Source organism: Prunus avium, chromosome 6, assembly GCF_965620075.1.
Source record: "Prunus avium chromosome 6, drPruAviu1.hap1.1, whole genome shotgun sequence".
Lineage (NCBI taxonomy): Eukaryota > Viridiplantae > Streptophyta > Magnoliopsida > Rosales > Rosaceae > Prunus > Prunus avium.
In genome coordinates this window covers 17,885,465-17,905,997 of record NC_142289.1, presented here as the reverse complement: position 1 = coordinate 17,905,997, position 20,533 = coordinate 17,885,465, and the positions used below count along the sequence as shown (strand labels likewise).

Below are 20,533 nucleotides of genomic sequence, written 5' to 3'. Positions count from 1 at the left end.
TGGTGAGTTTTGGGTGAAATCCAGTCGCTAGAAGTATGGAATACACCAACCACTCCAATTGGGAACGAACTGCCGTTGAACTTGAATTGTCCAATTTCTGTCACCTATCGATTTTGGATCAAGCCCAAAACTTGGGCAACATGATAATCTGGTGGGAGAAGTCATTTGATGAGTTTTGAGTGAAATCCAATTGCTAGAAGTATGGAATACACGAACCACTCCAATTAGGAACGAACTGCCGTTGAACTTGAATTGTCCAATTTCTGTCACCTATTGATTTCGAATCGAGCCCAAAACTTGGGCAACATGATAATATGGTGGGAGGAGTCATTTGGTGAGTTTTGGGTGAAATCCAGTCGCTAGAAGTATGGAATACACCAACCACTCCAATTGGGAACGAACTGCCGTTGAACTTGAATTGTCCAATTTCTGTCACCTATCGATTTTGGATCAAGCCCAAAACTTGGGCAACATGATAATCTGGTGGGAGAAGTCATTTGATGAGTTTTGAGTGAAATCCAATTGCTAGAAGTTTGGAATACACCAACCACCCCAATTAGGAACGAACTGCCATTGAACTTGAATTGTCCAATTTCTCACAGCTATTGATTTCGGATCGAGCCCAAAACTTGGGCAACATGATAATACGATGTTAGGAGTCATTTGGTGAGTTTTGAGTGAAATCCAATCGCTAGAAGTACGGAATACACCAACCACTTCAATTTGGAACGAACTGCCGTTGAACTTGAATTGTCCAATTTCTCACAACTATTGATTTCGGATCGAGCCCAAAACTTGGGCAACATAATAATATGGTGTCAGGAGTCATTTGGTGAGTTTTGAGTGAAATCCAATCGCTAGAAGTATAGAATACACCAACCACTCCAATTAGGAACGAAATGCCGTTGAACTTGAATTGTCCAATTTCTCACACCTATTGATATCAGATTGAGCCCAAAACTTATGCAACATCATAATATGGTGGGAGGATTCATTTGGTTAGTTTTGAGTGAAATTCAATCGCTAGAAGTATGGAATACACCAACCACTCCAATTAGGAACGAACTGCCGTTGAACTTGAATTGTCGAATTTCCCACACCTATTGATTTTGGATCAAGCCCAAAACTTGGGCAACAGGATAATATGGTGTTAGGAGGCATTTGGTGAGTTTTGAGTGAAATCCAACCGCTAGAAGTATAGAATACACTCCAATTTGGAACGAACTGCCGTTGAACTTGAATTCTTCAATTTCTCACACCTATTGATTTCAGATCGAGCCCAAAACATCGGCAACATAATAATATGGTGGGAGGAGTCATTTGGTGAGTTTTGAGTGAAATCCAATCGCTAGAAGTATAGAATACACTCCAATTTGGAACGAACTGCCGTTGAACTTGAATTGTCCAATTTCTCACAACTACTGATTTTGGATCGAGCCCAAAACTTGGGCAACATCATAATATGGTGTTAGGAGTCATTTGGTGAGTTTTGAGTGAAATCCAATGCCTAGAAGTATAAAATACACTCGAATTTGGAACGAACTGCCGTTGAACTTGAATTGTCCAATTTCTCATAACTATTGATTTTGGATCGAGCCCAAAACTTGGGCAACATCATAATACGGTGTTAGGAGTCATTTGGTGAGTTTTGAGTGAAATCCAATCGCTAGAAGTATGGAATACACCAACCACTCCAATTAGGAACGAACTGCCGTTGAACTTGAATTGTCCAATTTCTCACACCTATTGATTTCGGATCGAGCCCAAAACTTGGGCAACATCATAATACGGTGGGAGGAGTCATTTGGTGAGTTTTGAGTGAAATCCAATCACTAGAAGTATGGAATACACCAACCACTCCCATTAGGAACGAACTGCCGTTGAACTTGAATTGTCCAATTTCGCACACCTATTGATTTCGGATCGAACCCCAAACTTGTTCAACATCATAATATGGTGGGAGGAGTCATTTGGTGAGTTTTGAGTGAAATCCAATCGCTAGAAGTATGGAATACACCAACCACTCCAATTTGGAACGAACTGCCGTTGAACTTGAATTGTCCAATTTCTCCCACCTATTGATTTCGGATCGAGCCCAAAACTTGGGCAACATCATAATACGGTGGGAGGAGTCATTTGGTGAGTTTTGTGAGAAATCCAATCGCTAGAAGTGTGGAATACACGAACCACTCCAATTAGGAACGAACTGCCGTTGAACTTGAATTGTCCAATTTCTCACACCTAATGATTTCGTATCGATCCCAAAACGTGGGCAACATCATAATATTGTGGGAGGAGTCATTTGGTGAGTTTTGAGTGAAATCCAATCGCTAGAAGTACAGAATACATCAACCACTCCAATTAGGGACGAACTGCCGTTGAACTTGAATTGTCCAATTTCTCACACCAATTGATTTCGGATCGAGCCCAAAACTTGGGCAACATCATCATATGGTGGGAGGAGTCATTTGGTTAGTTTTGAGTGAAATCCAATCGCTAGAAGTATGGAATACACCAACCACTCCAATTAGGAACGAACTGCCGTTGAACTTGAATTGTCCAATTTGGAACACCTATTGATTTCGGATCGAGCCCAAAACTTGGCCAACATCATAATATGGTGGGAGGAGTCATTTGGTGAGTTTTGAGTGAAATACAATCGCTAGAAGTATGGAATACACCAACCACTCCAATTAGGAACGAACTGCCGTTGAACTTGAATTGTCCAATTTGGAACACCTATTGATTTCGTATCGAGCCCAAAACTTGGGCCACATCATAATATGGTGGGAGGAGTCATTTGGTGAGTTTTGAGTGAAATCCAATCGCTAGAAGTATGGAATACACCAACCACTCCAATTAGTAACGAACTGCCGTTGAACTTGAATTGTCCAATTTCTCGCACCTATTGATTTCGGATCGAGCCCAAAACTTGGGCAACATCATCATATGGTGGGAGGAGTCATTTGGTTAGTTTTGAGTGAAATCCAATCGCTAGAAGTATGGAATACACCAACCACTCCAATTAGGAACGAACTGCCGTTGAACTTGAATTGTCCAATTTCTCGCACCTATTGATTTCGGATCGAGCCCAAAACTTGGGCAACATCATCATTTGGTGGGAGGAGTCATTTGGTTAGTTTTGAGTGAAATCCAATCGCTAGAAGTATGGAATACACCAACCACTCCAATTAGGAACGAACTGCCGTTGAACTTGAATTGTCCAATTTGGAACACCTATTGATTTCGGATCGAGCCCAAAACTTGGCCAACATCATAATATGGTGGGAGGAGTCATTTGGTGAGTTTTGAGTGAAATACAATCGCTAGAAGTATGGAATACACCAACCACTCCAATTAGGAACGAACTGCCGTTGAACTTGAATTGTCCAATTTGGAACACCTATTGATTTCGTATCGAGCCCAAAACTTGGGCAACATCATAATATGGTGGGAGGAGTCATTTGGTGAGTTTTGAGTGAAATCCAATCGCTAGAAGTATGGAATACACCAACCACTCCAATTAGTAACGAACTGCCGTTGAACTTGAATTGTCCAATTTGGAACACCTATTGATTTCGTATAGAGCCCAAAACTTGGGCAACATCATAATATGGTGGGAGGAGTCATTTCGTGAGTTTTGAGTGAAATCCAATCACTAGAAGTATGGAATACACCAACCACTCCAATTAGGAACGAACTGCCGTTGAACTTGAATTATCCAATTTGGAACACCTATTGATTTCGGATCGAGCCCAAAACTTGGGCAACGTCATAATATGGTGGGATGAGTCATTTTGTTAGTTTTGAGTGAAATTCAATCGATAGAAGTATGGAATACACCAACCTCTCCAGTTAGGAACGAACTGCCGTTGAACTTGAATTGTCCAATTTCTCACACCTATTGATTTCGGATCGATCCCAAAACTTGGGCAACATCATAATATGGTGGGAGAAGTCATTTGGTGAGTTTTGAGTGAAATCCAATCGCTAGAAGTATGGAATACACCAACGACTCCAATTAGGAACGAACTGCCGTTGAACTTGAATTGTCCAATTTGGAACACCTATTGATTTCGGATCGAGCCGAAAACATGGGCAACATCATAATATGGTGGGAGGAGTCATTTGGTGAGTTTTGAGTGAAATCTAATCGCTAGACGTATGGAATACACCAACCACACCAATTAGGAACGAACTGTCGTTGAAATTGAATTGACCAATTTCTCACCCCTATTGATTTCAGATCAACCCCAAAACTTGGGCAACATCATAATATGGTGGGAGGAGTCATTTGGTGAGTTTTGAGTGAAATCCAATCGCTAGAAGTATGGAATACACCAACCACTCCAATTAGGAACGAACTGCCGTTGAACTTGAATTGTCCAATTTCTCACACCTATTGATTTCGGATCGAGCCCCAAACTTGGGCAACATCATAATATGGTGGGAAGAATCATTTGGTGAGTTTTGAGTGAAATCCAATCGCTAGAAGTATGGAATACACCAACCACTATTGTTAGGAACGAACTACCGTTGAACTTGAATTGTCCAATTTCGAACACCTATTGATTTCGGATCGAGCCCAAAACTTGGGCAACAGCATAATATGGTGGGAGGAATCAATTGGTGAGTTTTGAGTGAAATCCAATCGCTAGAAGTACGGAATACACCAACCACTCCAATTAGGAACGAACTGCCGTTGAACTTAAATTGTCCAATTTCTCACACCTATTGATTTCGGATCGAGCCCCAAACTTGGGCAACATCATAATATGGTGGGAAGAATCATTTGGTGAGTTTTGAGTGAAATCCAATCGCTAGAAGTATGGAATACACCAACCACTATTGTTAGGAACGAACTACCGTTGAACTTGAATTGTCCAATTTCGAACACCTATTGATTTCGGATCGAGCCCAAAACTTGGGCAACAGGATAATATGGTGTTAGGAGGCATTTGGTGAGTTTTGAGTGAAATCCAACCGCTAGAAGTATAGAATACACTCCATTTTGGAACGAACTGCCGTTGAACTTGAATTCTTCAATTTCTCACACCTATTGATTTCAGATCGAGCCCAAAACATCGGCAACATAATAATATGGTGGGAGGAGTCATTTGGTGAGTTTTGAGTGAAATCCAATCGCTAGAAGTATAGAATACACTCCAATTTGGAACGAACTGCCGTTGAACTTGAATTGTCCAATTTCTCACAACTACTGATTTTGGATCGAGCCCAAAACTTGGGCAACATCATAATATGGTGTTAGGAGTCATTTGGTGAGTTTTGAGTGAAATCCAATCCCTAGAAGTATAAAATACACTCGAATTTGTAACGAACTGCCGTTGAACTTGAATTGTCCAATTTCTCATAACTATTGATTTTGGATCGAGCCCAAAACTTTTGCAACATCATAATATGGTGTTAGGAGTCATTTGGTGAGTTTTGAGTGAAATCCAATCGCTAGAAGTATGGAATACACCAACCACTCCAATTAGGAACGAACTGCCGTTGAACTTGAATTGTCCAATTTCACACACCGATTGATTTCGGATCGAGCCCAAAACTTGGGCAACATCAGGATATGGTGGGAGGAGTCATTTGGTGAGTTTTTAGTGAAATCCAATCGCTAGAAGTATGGAATACACCAACCACTCCAATTTGGAACGAACTGCCGTTGAACTTGAATTGTCCAATTTCTTTCACCTATTGATTTCGGATCCAGCCCCAAACATGGGCAACATCATAATATGGTGGGAAGAGTCACTTGGTGAGTTTTGAGTGAAATCCAATCGCTATAGAAGTATGGAATACACCAACCACTATAGTTAGGAACGAACTACCGTTGAACTTGAATTGGCCAATTTCGAACACCTATTGATTTCGGATCGAGCCCAAAACTTGGGCAACATCATAATACGGTGGGAGGAGTCATTTGGTGAGTTTTGAGTGAAATCCAATCACTAGAAGTATGGAATACACCAACCACTCCCATTAGGAACGAACTGCCGTTGAACTTGAATTGTCCAATTTCGCACACCTATTGATTTCGGATCGAACCCCAAACTTGTTCAACATCATAATATGGTGGGAGGAGTCATTTGGTGAGTTTTGAGTGAAATCCAATCTTTAGAAGTATGGAATACACCAACCACTTCATTTAGGAACGAACTGCCGTTGAACTTGAATTGTCCAATTTCGCACACCTATTGATTTCGGATCGAACCCCAAACTTGTTCAACATCATAATATGGTGGGAGGAGTCATTTGGTGAGTTTTGAGTGAAATCCAATCGCTAGAAGTATGGAATACACCAACCACTCCAATTTGGAACGAACTGCCGTTGAACTTGAATTGTCCAATTTCTCCCACCTATTGATTTCGGATCGAGCCCAAAACTTGGGCAACATCATAATACGGTGGGAGGAGTCAGTTGGTGAGTTTTGTGAGAAATCCAATCGCTAGAAGTGTGGAATACACGAACCACTCCAATTAGGAACGAACTGCCGTTGAACTTGAATTGTCCAATTTCTCACACCTAATGATTTCGTATCGAGCCCAAAACGTGGGCAACATCATAATATTGTGGGAGGAGTCATTTGGTGAGTTTTGAGTGAAATCCAATCGCTAGAAGTACAGAATACATCAACCACTCCAATTAGGGACGAACTGCCGTTGAACTTGAATTGTCCAATTTCTCACACCAATTGATTTCGGATCGAGCCCAAAACTTGGGCAACATCATCATATGGTGGGAGGAGTCATTTGGTTAGTTTTGAGTGAAATCCAATCGCTAGAAGTATGGAATACACCAACCACTCCAATTAGGAACGAACTGCCGTTGAACTTGAATTGTCCAATTTGGAACACCTATTGATTTCGGATCGTGCCCAAAACTTGGCCAACATCATAATATGGTGGGAGGAGTCATTTGGTGAGTTTTGAGTGAAATACAATCGCTAGAAGTATGGAATACACCAACCACTCCAATTAGGAACGAACTGCCGTTGAACTTGAATTGTCCAATTTGGAACACCTATTGATTTCGTATCGAGCCCAAAACTTGGGCAACATCATAATATGGTGGGAGGAGTCATTTGGTGAGTTTTGAGTGAAATCCAATCGCTAGAAGTATGGAATACACCAACCACTCCAATTAGTAACGAACTGCCGTTGAACTTGAATTGTCCAATTTCTCGCACCTATTGATTTCGGATCGAGCCCAAAACTTGGGCAACATCATCATATGGTGGGAGGAGTCATTTGGTTAGTTTTGAGTGAAATCCAATCGCTAGAAGTATGGAATACACCAACCACTCCAATTAGGAACGAACTGCCGTTGAACTTGAATTGTCCAATTTCTCGCACCTATTGATTTCGGATCGAGCCCAAAACTTGGGCAACATCATCATATGGTGGGAGGAGTCATTTGGTTAGTTTTGAGTGAAATCCAATCGCTAGAAGTATGGAATACACCAACCACTCCAATTAGGAACGAACTGCCGTTGAACTTGAATTGTCCAATTTGGAACACCTATTGATTTCGTATCGAGCTCAAAACTTGGGCAACATCATAATATGGTGGGAGGAGTCATTTGGTGAGTTTTGAGTGAAATCCAATCGCTAGAAGTATGGAATACACCAACCACTCCAATTAGTAACGAACTGCCGTTGAACTTGAATTGTCCAATTTGGAACACCTATTGATTTCGTATAGAGCCCAAAACTTGGGCAACATCATAATATGGTGGGAGGAGTCATTTCGTGAGTTTTGAGTGAAATCCAATCACTAGAAGTATGGAATACACCAACCACTCCAATTAGGAACGAACTGCCGTTGAACTTGAATTATCCAATTTGGAACACCTATTGATTTCGGATCGAGCCCAAAACTTGGGCAACGCCATAATATGGTGGGAGGAGTCATTTTGTTAGTTTTGAGTGAAATTCAATCGATAGAAGTATGGAATACACCAACCTCTCCAGTTAGGAACGAACTGCCGTTGAACTTGAATTGTCCAATTTCTCACACCTATTGATTTCGGATCGATCCCAAAACTTGGGCAACATCATAATATGGTGGGAGAAGTCATTTGGTGAGTTTTGAGTGAAATCCAATCGCTAGAAGTATGGAATACACCAACGACTCCAATTAGGAACGAACTGCCGTTGAACTTGAATTGTCCAATTTGGAACACCTATTGATTTCGGATCGAGCCGAAAACATGGGCAACATCATAATATGGTGGGAGGAGTCATTTGGTGAGTTTTGAGTGAAATCTAATCGCTAGACGTATGGAATACACCAACCACACCAATTAGGAACGAACTGTCGTTGAAATTGAATTGACCAATTTCTCACCCCTATTGATTTCAGATCAACCCCAAAACTTGGGCAACATCATAATATGGTGGGAGGAGTCATTTGGTGAGTTTTGAGTGAAATCCAATCGCTAGAAGTATGGAATACACCAACCACTCCAATTAGGAACGAACTGCCGTTGAACTTGAATTGTCCAATTTCTCACACCTATTGATTTCGGATCGAGCCCCAAACTTGGGCAACATCATAATATGGTGGGAAGAATCATTTGGTGAGTTTTGAGTGAAATCCAATCGCTAGAAGTATGGAATACACCAACCACTATTGTTAGGAACGAACTACCGTTGAACTTGAATTGTCCAATTTCGAACACCTATTGATTTCGGATCGAGCCCAAAACTTGGGCAACAGCATAATATGGTGGGAGGAGTCAATTGGTGAGTTTTGAGTGAAATCCAATCGCTAGAAGTACGGAATACACCAACCACTCCAATTAGGAACGAACTGCCGTTGAACTTGAATTGTCCAATTTGGAACACCTATTGATTTCGGATCGAGCCCAAAACTTGGGCAACATCATAGTATGGTGGGAGGAGTCATTTGGTGAGTTTTGAGTGAATTCGAATCGCTAGAAGTAAGGAATACACCAACCACTCCAATTAGGAACGAACTGCCGTTGAACTTGAATTGTCCAATTTGGAACACCTATTGATTTCGGATCGAGCCCAAAACTTGGGCAACAACAAAATATGGTGGGAGGAGTCAATTGGTGAGTTTTGAGTGAAATCCAATCGCTAGAAGTATGGAATACACCAACCACTCCAATTAGGAACGAACTGCCGTTGAACTTGAATTGTCCAATTTGGAACACCTATTGATTTCGGATCGAGCCCAAAACTTGGGCAACATCATAATATGGTGGGAGGAGTCATTTGTTGAGTTTTGAGTGAAATCAAATCGCTAGAAATATGGAATACACCAACCACTCCAATTAGGAACGAACTGCCGTTGAACTTGAATTGTCCAATTCGGAACACCTATTGATTTCGGATCGAGCCCAAAACATGGGTAACATCATAATATGGCGGGAGGAGTCATTTGGTGAGTTTTGAGTGAAATCCAATCGCTAGACGTATGGAATACACCAACCACTCTAATTAGGAACGACCTGTCGTCGAAATTGAATTCACCAATTTCTCACACCTATTGATTTCGGATCGAGCCCAAAACTTGGGCAACTTAGATTAATGGATTGATTCTGGCTAAAGTATGATTAAGCCATGTTGTGTGGTCATAACCTTGTGTTCCTAATTCCCTAATTTGATCATTTGTTGTCTAACCTAAAATTAAGCATTAGGAACCCATTAAGCATAGAAGAACATTTTAAACAACCAAGTATGTATCTAATCCCTGTTGTCGAATGTCCATACATACTCTTCCTATTCATAGTTCAATTCGAATTAAAGCATGGTGTATACTCTTAACATGCAAGCCTAAATGGTGATCAATCATTCAAACTAGCATATTAACTTATAAGCATAATGAATAAGAACAAAAACCATAATTGAAACTTGGAAACTAATTCAACTTGAAAACTTAAGAAAAGAATTTACATAACAAAGAAAAATAAATTACAACTAAGAAGCAAAAGGAAAGCTAGAATTGAGAACTAGAAAGCAAAATTAAGAGAATTTGAGGGAGAGAAGGGAAGGGAGCTCTAGAGAAGTGTTTGAGAGCTCCCCCCCTTGGGGTGTGTTTACAAGATTAGGAAACCTCACTATTTATAGGCCTAAGGAAGTTGAAAATCTGAATTATACAATTGAATTATCTAAACACACTAACTTCACCTAACACACTACACTTAATTCACCAACTTAACCTAACACACAATTGCATTTGAAAACAATTCCTCTTGTCTTTAGGCTTAGTGTTGCACCCCCACTTCAACTTCAATTAATTCATTTGGCTGCTGCAAAATTCCACTCAAAAATAGGTATTGAATATGCTTCACCAAACTTTCCCACAATCAACAACACTTCATCATGCATATGTCATGCATGACAATGCATTGCAGCCAGCTTGTGGGCTCGTTTTGGGCTTGTGGCTCCAATCTGAAAAATCTGGAAAAATATGAATCTTGAAGCTCTTTGTCTTATCTTTCCAAGCATATGCAGCACAGCTCAAGGAAAAATCGGAAAGCCCTTCAAATGTGATTTTTGGCCCAGTAACGCAGATGCTGCAGAATTTGACCTTAAGTTGCCAAAACATGTATAACTTTTTCTAGAAGACTCGGAATCATGAACCGTAAAATTATACAGAAACTAGACTTCTGTATCTTTCCAATGATGTATGGCTCATCATCTGGTTCTTCTTGAGCAAGTACAGTCCAATCCATGAAGTTGACTGATCTGCAGACACCGTTTTGAGCTAACTTGTCTCCAAAATGCAATTAGTGAGTCTCAAGCTTATAACACTGAAACAAACTCAAAACTTATTAAAAGCACAAGTTTAACTCAAAAACATAACTAAATCATAAGTTAAAAGGGTACAAAATAATATGTAAATATGCACCGATCAAATACCCCCAAACCTAGATTTTGCTAGTCCTCGAGCAAAACAAAAGGAAAACAAAGATAAAAACAAAACAAGAAGTTAATTAGACCACTTTCGTAGGTAACTCGATTGCATTGAGCATATGCAAGAAGCCTTTAAACCTCTAGGCATCCCTAGTAGGAGGAGTTGTGTCTCCTGAGGGTTTAACAGATACGATACCCACAAACGTTTTACTGAGTCTACAAAACAAAGTGGTTAGAAAAATTAACTTTGAAATCAACTAATGAAAATGAAAGAAAACTTTAGTCATACCTCCAACACCATAGAATTGCCAAGATAGGTGATCAATCAGTGTGTACAAGTGGAAGCTATAGCTCAAAGGCACACGGTTTCAAAGCAAGCACACTCAAACCTTGAATAGAGAACATGCTTCAACTCTAATTCTCACAGATAACACTCAATCACTCAGAACCTATGGTTTAATTGTCTCAAGAAAGCATAAGTGAGTGTATGAAATAGAAGTACACATTTGGTTAGATCTCATGAAAGGAATCAAATACTAAGAAAATAGATACACATATACATACCAGCACCCATGAATACATCCTCAAAGATCAGCTAGGTCTTTCACAAGGTTGTAATGAAAGGCTAAGGTTTAGGGGAAATGGAAGAATTGGAAGGAAAAACAAGTAACTTAAGAACATACCAAGGTTGCATTCTTCATTAATCTGCAAGGTATCATTGATTTAGAATGGCATGGCTGCAAACTTCATGGTTTCACCTGGCATGGACTTTATTTTTCACACTTAGATCATATCGACACACTTTCTCTTTATCTTTCTTATTTGCTAATTTGATCTGCATCTTCTTTAACTTCATTGCACAGATTCACATCATCTTTCATTTAGGCACATGGCAGCAACTTCCTTGCTTCAAACTTTATCTTGGCACACCTTGGTATATTTTTAAGCTATAGGGTATGGCTACAATAGGTCAAGTATCTCAGATTGAGATACAAAGGTAGGGAAATGATGAGGGTGATAGAAGAAAAAGGCTTTAAGTGTTTGGCTTCAAGAGGGCTAATGGAACACACATATGGGTAGGGTGAAAAGAAAGCACATAGAATGGTTATACACACATAGCCTAGCATCACTTCAATGAGTTCATTCATGAATGAGAGCAAGCACATGATATCTGCAAAAGAGAATCATCCTTAGTATTCAATCAAAATGAAATGATGAGATCAATTAGAGTGAATTGAAGAAAATAAGTATGGATGAGAAATAGAACACTTTAAACCCTCTCAAGAAAGCAATTAGGCTCGATATAGCTCACTAGGGTAGTCTCCACTATTTTCCTTCAAGAATTTGAGCATGGTACTTTAGCCACCAGAATTCTAAGAGCAAAAGCTTTGTGAAGTGCAAAATTCTGATATGAAAACCTCAAATAGCAGCTCCATAGCATTGATTGTATGACATTCTTAAAAAAAAAATTAGTGACAAGAGAACGAAAATTGAAAACACAAATGGATAAGAAAATTGAAATTGAAAACCTTCCCCCCAGACCTGAATTGAACATTGTCCTCAATGTTAAAGCAAAGTAAAGATGATTGAGAACATGTAAATGATAAGGGGAAAAGTTAAGAAGAAGGTTTAGAAAGAAAAAAAAAATGAATATATAAGCAACTCACGGATGACCAGTTAAGGGCCTCAGAAAACACAGCCAGGGGATCCGGGAAGGTTGGAGGGGTCACAATGGTCCCGCTTAAAACCCAAACTTCTTAGACACCGAAGGTGTCGCCTAAAGAACTCCTAGACACTGTATTGACGGAAGTGCTCACTGGAGTTACCATAAGTCAGCTTATATGAAAAATATTTTTAAATTTTTAAATTTTTTATTTTTAAATTTTTTTTTTAAAAAAAAAACAGCAATTTAAAATAATAACAAGTAAAGAGAAAGGATTGAAATGCTCCCCCTTGAAGCGATTAGGTCGAGCGTGATGCATTTGGAGGTCGCGACTTCTCCCACTACTCCACACTTCCTATCTTTGAAGTTGCCATCTCTCTCCATTTTTATTGAGCTATTTACATTGCTAAAACAAACACACACAAAAACTTGAAACGGAATTAAAGGATTATGAAATATAAAAAAAAAACTAAAAATGAAAAGGAAAAATCAACACAAGTCCAATTCCATGCTTCAAAGCAACAAGCACCAATGGGTTGTGTAAGCTGGGACTTAAACCCAGTTCTCTTGCTTGTTGGGCAATTGTCCTTTTCTGTTGGACTACAAACACAACTTGTCCATTAACGTCATTAACTTTAAAACTTGAAATTGTCCAGTTAAGAAAAAAAAAAAATTAAAGTAGGAAAGCCAAATAGAATCAAACAATGTTACTGATCCCCGGCAACGGCGCCAAAAACTTGTTGTGTAGATTTAGCTCCACCAAAATGGATTAAGCTGCATCCTCAACTTGTGATACTCGCAAGTGCACGAACCGTTGGTAGTATAACATATGTAAGTGCGAGGTCGATTCCACAGGGATTGGTGATTGAATGATCCAATTTAGTTTCCCTACACAAAATAGAAACAAAAACAAAGAACATAAAACAAGGAAGAAAGAAATAAGTAACTCAAGCAAATAAGTTCCCAAGTTCAATTTAGATTAATGGATTGATTCTAGCTAAAGTATGATTAAGCCATGGTGTGTGGTCATAACCTTGTGTTCCTAATTCCCTAATTTGATCATTTGTTGTCTAACCTAAAATTAAGCATTAGGAACCCATTAAGCATAGAAGAACATTTTAAACAACCAAGTATGTATCTAATCCCTATTGTCGAATGTCCATACATACTCTTCCTATTCATAGTTCAATTCGAATTAAAGCATGGTGTATACTCTTAACATGCAAGCCTAAATGGTGATCAATCATTCAAACTAGCATATTAACTTATAAGCATAATGAATAAGAACAAAAACCATAATTGAAACTTGGAAACTAATTCAACTTGAAAACTTAAGAAAAGAATTTACATAACAAAGAAAAATAAATTACAACTAAGAAGCAAAAGGAAAGCTAGAATTGAGAACTAGAAAGCAAAATTAAGAGAATTTGAGGGAGAGAAGGGAAGGGAGCTCTAGAGAAGTGTTTGAGAGCTCCCCCCCTTGGGGTGTGTTTACAAGATTAGGAAACCTCACTATTTATAGGCCTAAGGAAGTTGAAAATCTGAATTATACAATTGAATTATCTAAACACACTAACTTCACCTAACACACTACACTTAATTCACCAACTTAACCTAACACACAATTGCATTTGAAAACAATTCCTCTTGTCTTTAGGCTTAGTGTTGCACCCCCACTTCAACTTCAATTAATTCATTTGGCTGCTGCAAAATTCCACTCAAAAATAGGTATTGAATATGCTTCACCAAACTTTCCCACAATCAACAACACTTCATCATGCATATGTCATGCATGACAATGCATTGCAGCCAGCTTGTGGGCTCGTTTTGGGCTTGTGGCTCCAATCTGAAAAATCTGGAAAAATATGGATCTTGAAGCTCTTTGTCTTATCTTTCCAAGCATATGCAGCCCAGCTCAAGGAAAAATCGGAAAGCCCTTCAAATGTGATTTTTGGACCAGTAACGCAGATGCTGCCGAATTTGACCTTCAGTTGCCAAAACATGTATAACTTTCTCTAGAAGACCCGGAATCATGAACCGTAAAATTATACAGAAACTATACTTCCGTATCTTTCCAATGATATATGGCTCATCATCTGGTTCTTCTTGAGAAAGTACAGTCCAATCCATGAAGTTGACTGATCTGCAGACACCGTTTTTAGCTAACTTGTCTCCAAAATGCAATTAGTGAGTCTCAAGCTTATAACACTGAAACAAACTCAAAACTTATTAAAAGCACAAGTTTAACTCAAAAACATAACCAAATCAAAAGTTAAAAGGGTACAAAGTAATATGTAAATATGCACCGATTAGTATGGAATCCACCAACCACTCCAATTAGGAACGAACTGCCGTTGAACTTGAACTGTCCAATTTCTCACACCTATTGATTTCGGATCGAGCCAAAAACATGGGCAACATCATAATATGGTGGGAGGAGTCGTTTGGTGAGTTTTGAGTGAAATCCAATCGCTAGAAGTATGGAATACACCAACCACTCCAGTTAGGAACGAACTGCCGTTGAACTTGAATTGTCCAATTTGGAACACCTATGGATTTCGGATCGAGCCCAAAACTTGGGCAACATCAAAATATGGTGGGAGGAGTCATTTGGTGAGTTTTGAGTGAAATCAAATCGCAAGAAGTATGGAATACACCAACCACTCCAATTAGGAACGAACTGTCGTTGAAATTGAATTGACCAATTTCTCACACCTATTGATTTCGGATCGAGCCGAAAACTTGGGCAACATCACAATATGGTGGGAGGAGTCATTTGGTGAGTTTTGAGTGAAATCCAATCGCTAGAAGTATGGAATACACCAACCACTCCAGTTAGGAACAAACTGCCGTTGAACTTGAATTGTCCAATTTGGAACACCTATGGATTTCGGATCGAGCCCAAAACTTGGGCAACATAAAAATATGGTGGGAGGAGTCATTTGGTGAGTTTTGAGTGAAATCAAATCGCAAGAAGTATGGAATACACCAACCACTCCAATTAGGAACGAACTGCCGTTCAACTTGAATTGTCCAATTTCTCACACCTACTGATTTCGGATCGAGCCGAAAACATGGGCACCATCATAATATGGTGGGAGGAGTCATTAGGTGAGTTTTGAGGGAAATCTAATCGCTAGACGTATGGAATACACCAACCACTCCAGTTATGAACGAACTGCCGTTGAACTTGAATTTTCCAATTTGGAACATCTATTGATTTCGGATCGAGCCCAAAACTTGGGCAACATCATAATATGGTGTGAGGAGTCATTCGGTGTGTTTTGAGTGAAATCCAATCGCTAGACGTATGGAATACACCAACCACTCCAATTAGGAACGAAATGCCGTTGAAATTGAATTGACCAATTTCTCACACCTATTGATTTCGAATCGAGCCCAAAACTTGGGCAACATCATAATATGGTGGGAGGAGTCATTTGGTGAGTTTTGAGTGAAATCCAATCGCTAGAAGTATGGAATACACCAACCACTCCAATTAGGAACGAACTGCCGTTGAACTTGAATTGTCCAATTTGGAACACCTATTGATTTCGGATCGAGCCCAAAACTTGGGCAACATCATAATATGGTGGGAGGAGTCATTTGGTGAGTTTTGAGTGAAATCCAAACGCTAGAAGTATGGAATACACCTACCACTCCAATTAGGAACGAACTGCCGTTCAACTTGAATTGTCCAATTTGGAACACCTATTGATTTCGGATCGAGCCCAAAACATGGGCAACATCATAATATGGTGGGAGGAGTCATTTGGTGAGTTTTGAGTGAAATCCAATCGCTAGACGTATGGAATACACCAACCACTCCAATTATGAAAGAACTGTCGTTGAAATTGAATTCACCAATTTCTCACACCTATTGAATTTGGATCGAGCCCAAAACTTGGGCAATATCATAATATGGTGGGAGAAGTCATTTGGTGAGTTTTGAGTGAAATCCAATCGCTAGAAGTATGGAATACACCAACCACTCTAATTAGGAACGAACTGCCGTTGAACTTGAATTGTCCAATTTCTCGCACCTATTGATTTCGGATCGAGCCCAAAACATGGGAAACATCATAATATGGTGGGAGGAGTCATTTGTTGAGTTTTGAGTGAAATCCAATCGCTAGAAGTATGGAATACACCAACCACCCCAGTTAGGAACGAACTGCCGTTGACCTTGAATTGTCCAATTTGGAACACCTATTGATTTCGGATCGAGCCCAAAACTTGGGCAACATCATAATTTGGTGGGAGGAGTCATTTGGTGTGTTTTGAGTGAAATCCAATCGCTAGAAGTATGGAATACATCAACCACTCCAATTAGGAACGAACTTCCGTTGAACTTGAATTGTCCAATTTGGAACACCTATTGATTTGAGATCGAGCCCAAAACATGGGTGTTAAGCTTATAATTTCATACATATACATGCCCAATTTACTTACTTCTTTTGCTTAGTTCCTATAATTCTAAGTTATTTCCCTCCCTTTGTGTGTTTTGTAGGCCAATAGAGCAAGAGAGCATAATTCATGCAATTCAAGCATGTTAAGGCCTAATTTGGATGAATGGAAGAAGAGCTTAAAAGACAAACTCATTTTGGCTACAGCCCCCTGCCAGTCCAGTTCCGTAGGTCATATTGCAAGCTTTGTTTCAGCGACCTACACAGCTCGGATGAGGCAGCATTCTTCATGAAAGTTGTTCCAATGGGTGTGTACTATAACATATCCACAATTCAGCCCCATTGGATAAATATGGAGTCTGTTACCTAGCAAACACAGAGCCATGCTCAGGATGGATTTTATCAGCGCGCAAAATGAGTTAGAAATTTGTTTTGGCCTTAACTTCCTCCTCCGACCTTGGATTGGCCCAAATGACATATGGCTGGAAAGAAGACATTCTGAACTTCAATTTCGAGTGCTTAAAGTCCTAATTTGATTAAGGGAAGCCCAAGTTGTAAGCCCTTGAAGTTGCTGGTTATGCTGACCTCAGCATGTGCTGGTTGGATGCTTGGTCATGGTGAGCTAGGTATGAGCTATCATTTCTGGTTGGAAGCTTGGTCATGGTGACATGAAGATGAGCTAGGGCTGCTGGTGGGATCTATTGGTGAAGTGCATCAACCAATTCAGATTTTATAATGCAAGTGTTGTATGCATTAGTGAAGTGCATCAACCAATTCATCTTTTATAATGCAAGTGTTGTATGCATTAGCCATATTGAATTCAGATTTGTCACTCCCCTCTCCCTATAAATACCACATCCATTCCACATTCAAGACACAACAAATCCTGAGATTCACAACCCCCACAATTCACTCCAACCATCCTCAAACACTCTCAAAATCCCAAACACTCCAACAATCACCAAAACAACTCCAGCAAACCTCTCTTCCATTTCCCTACGAATTTCATCTTCCTTAGCCATCACCACTCACTCAAACTCATCCCAAATCACCTCCATATCCTTCATACATCTTTCTAGAAGTGGGGAAGCTCTTGGAGAAGCATTAGAAGTGGAGAAGCACTTGGAGAAGCCTTGGACACCACAAGAACTTCAGAAAAAGGGTTTTTCTACTCTTATTGTATTCATTATGTTTTCTCATTTCTGTTCAAGTCTCTTTTCCATTATGAGTATCTAAATCCATAACTAGGGCTTCGATGTAACCTAACATGAATATTCTGGGTTTATAAGTTTGGAGTTTCAAGTTTGATTCATGATTCATGTTCTTATTCATTATGCTTATAAGTTAACATGCTTGTTTGAATGATTGATCACCATTAGAACTTATTTGTTAACTATCTTGGTTTGAATTAAGAGTATACACCATGCTTTAATTCGAATTGAACTATGAATAGGAAGAGTATGTATGGACATTCGACAACAGGGATTAGATACATACTTGGTTGTTTAAAATGTTCTTCTATGCTTAATGGGTTCCTAATGCTTAATTTTAGGTTAGACAACAAATGATCAAATTAGGGAATTAGGAACACAAGGTTAGGACCAAACACCATGGCCTAATCATACTTTAGCTAGAATCAATCTTTGAATCTGAATTAGACTTGTTACTTGAATCTTTATAACCCAGAATTGAATTGTTATGGTGATTCGAATGCCCTAGTCTCAAAATCTGTTTTCCAACTCTTAAAACCACTCTTTGTTACATTTGTTTACTTGTTTTTGTTTGCAATTTCATTTTGCTTCTTTTGTTCAACAATCACAACCACTCTTGTTTTAAATTCTGTTTTAGACATAACCTCCTACTTTCTTGAATTTGGTAATCTAAGTACATAACTAGTTTTAACTTCTCAGTCTTCGTGGGTACGACCTCGTACTTGTCTTGCTATACTACTAATTGCCCCGTACAATTGCGAGTTAACATAATATTAACAACAAATTTTGGCGCCGTTGCCGGGGACTGAACGAAAGTTCTTCCCTGGTTATGTGCCCAAGGTTACCCTATTCTTTTTAGTGTTTCTAATTAATCTAATTTTCTGTTTCAGGTAGTTTATGTCTAAAAATCCATTACTTGAACAAGTGAGGTCTTCGTTCCAACGTTCTAGATCTTTGAACGCAGGACCATCATTGCAACCCAGACGAGTGACCTCTGAAATTCAGAATCGTCTAGAAAGGGAGTTGTCAACTGCAAAAGAGCAAGCTCTTGCTACATTTACAAGTCTTGCTCTCCACACTGAACTTCCCGGTTCTTCACTTTCAAATTCGGAAGCAAGTTCAGACCAAGAAGAAGAAGAAATGATGGCTGCCATTGAGTTCATGGGAGAACTTGATATCCCAACAATTCCAGCATCTCCTTCAAGCATTTTGCTGCCCACTGTAGCTCGAAATTATGAGCTTAAATCTTCTCATCTTAATATGCTGCCTTCCTTTTATGGTTTACCTAATGAAGATCCATTGACTCATATAAAGGATATTTTTAATGTTGTGAGTTCTTTTCCCTTGACAGGTGTGACAGAAGATCAACTTCGAATGAGAGTGTTTCCATACACTTTAAAGGATAAGGCGAAGTATTGGTTGAATTCTTTGAAGCCTGGTTCACTCACTACATGGTCTGCCATTCAAAAGAAGTTCCTGGAAAAATACTTCTCCACGCAAAAGACCGACATGCTTAGGGACAAGATCTTGTTATTTGCACAGCAAGATGATGAATCGTTTTGTGAAGCATGGGAGAAATTCAATGGGTTGCTCAACCAATGTCCTCATCATGGGATTCCATTGAAGCTTCAAATGCGTATGTTTTATAAAGGACTAACCCCTTCTAGTCATAATATAGTCACCAATTTTGCAGGTGGTTCTTTTAAAACCAAAACTCCAGAAGAAACGTACGAACTCTTTGAGGAGATAGCAATGGAGACCCAACATACGGATACAAGAGGTAAACGTGTTATTAGTGGTTCTAATGATGCTTCTAGTGTGCAGATTTCAAAACTGGAACAAAAGCTAGATGCTCTTCTTGCATTAAACTCAAGAAGCCCTTCGAAGGAAGTGTGTAGCATTTGTGAATCTCATGACCATGCTACCACAGCTTGTCCACTTGGGGCTGGATATCCAGAATTTGTGCAAGAGCAAGCTAAGTTGGTAAATTCCTACAACCAAGGTCCAAGAAATGATCCATACTCTCAAAGTTATAATCCAGGTTGGAGGAATCATCCAAACTTTTCATGGAGAAATACCCAGAATCAAGCAAATCCCCCTTCATTCCAAAGGCCACAACACTCATCATCATCATTGGAAGATATAGTGAAGCAGATGGCAATCAACCAATCCAATTTTCAGCAAACTACACAAGCTGCCATCTCCAAATTGGAAGTCCAATTAGGCCAAATAGCTGCTGAAATAACTCAAAGAGTGCCTGGGAAATGGCCAAGCCAAACTGAGATCAATCCAAAGAACCCAGAAGCCAAGGCCATTCATGTGCTCAGATCAGGTAAGATCATTGATAATAAAGA

The 20,533-nt window shown here is 39.4% G+C and overlaps 1 non-coding gene across 1 annotated transcript; it reads right to left on the bottom strand.

Moving 5' to 3' along the window:
* Positions 1-19,688: 19,688 nt before the first annotated feature.
* Positions 19,689-19,795, bottom strand: LOC148293796 (small nucleolar RNA R71). The gene has a single exon (XR_015836842.1). It is a non-coding gene; the product is annotated as a small nucleolar RNA R71 (small nucleolar RNA).
* Between the last annotated feature and the right edge of the window lie 738 nt (positions 19,796-20,533).